The sequence below is a fragment of the Bactrocera latifrons genome, unplaced genomic scaffold (assembly GCF_001853355.1).
Source record: "Bactrocera latifrons isolate USDA-ARS-PBARC rearing strain unplaced genomic scaffold, ASM185335v1 scaffold_192, whole genome shotgun sequence".
NCBI classification, from domain to species: Eukaryota; Metazoa; Arthropoda; class Insecta; order Diptera; family Tephritidae; genus Bactrocera; species Bactrocera latifrons.
In genome coordinates this window covers 392,991-393,762 of record NW_017535430.1, presented here as the reverse complement: position 1 = coordinate 393,762, position 772 = coordinate 392,991, and positions in this window count along the sequence as shown.

Genomic DNA, 772 nt, shown 5'->3' with positions numbered 1-772 from the left:
TCTTTAATAATATAAATTTTGATTTTGCCTTGTAAGATGATATTTTTAGTGTTTCCTTTTCGAATTATTTATTTGCTCATAAAATAATTATTTACTACTTGCAAAAATGCGCGCCAATAACTATAAGATTTTATTAAAAATACAATCAGTGTTTAATGTGTGAATAAAATTCAAAATTAAGCAGCATTTAAAGGGGTTTTAGGCAACCCTGAGCATTTGAAAATTGTCAATTTGTAAATATGCTTATCAAAAGTATTGAAATTGTATGTTAAACTTCACCAAATGGCGCGTTCATATTGAAAACACTAACACATACATATAGTATATACATATTTATGTACACGAACGATTTAAATATAACGACACTACGCCACAATAATACACTATTTACTTATAAATATTAAAAAAATACTACCATATAATACTTAGACACTTACAGTTATACATACATACAAACTCATAAATTATACGAAAATATTTAATTTTTATAATTATAATGTCAAATCATCAGGTCTCTATTATATAACAGATATTTTTAACATTTTTATATACAAATTGTAACTGTAAAATTAATCAGTTATGTCTAATCATGTAATCACATTACAATTTAAACAACTAAATTTAATAATTGTAGTGATGTTCCTATGTTGAAGTACATGCATACATATGTATGTATGTATGTGTGTAAAATATATATTTGTATGTAAAACGAACTGCAAATAATTGCAGGAAATATAAACTATTTTACTAAAAGCTAAAAATTTGGCCAGAA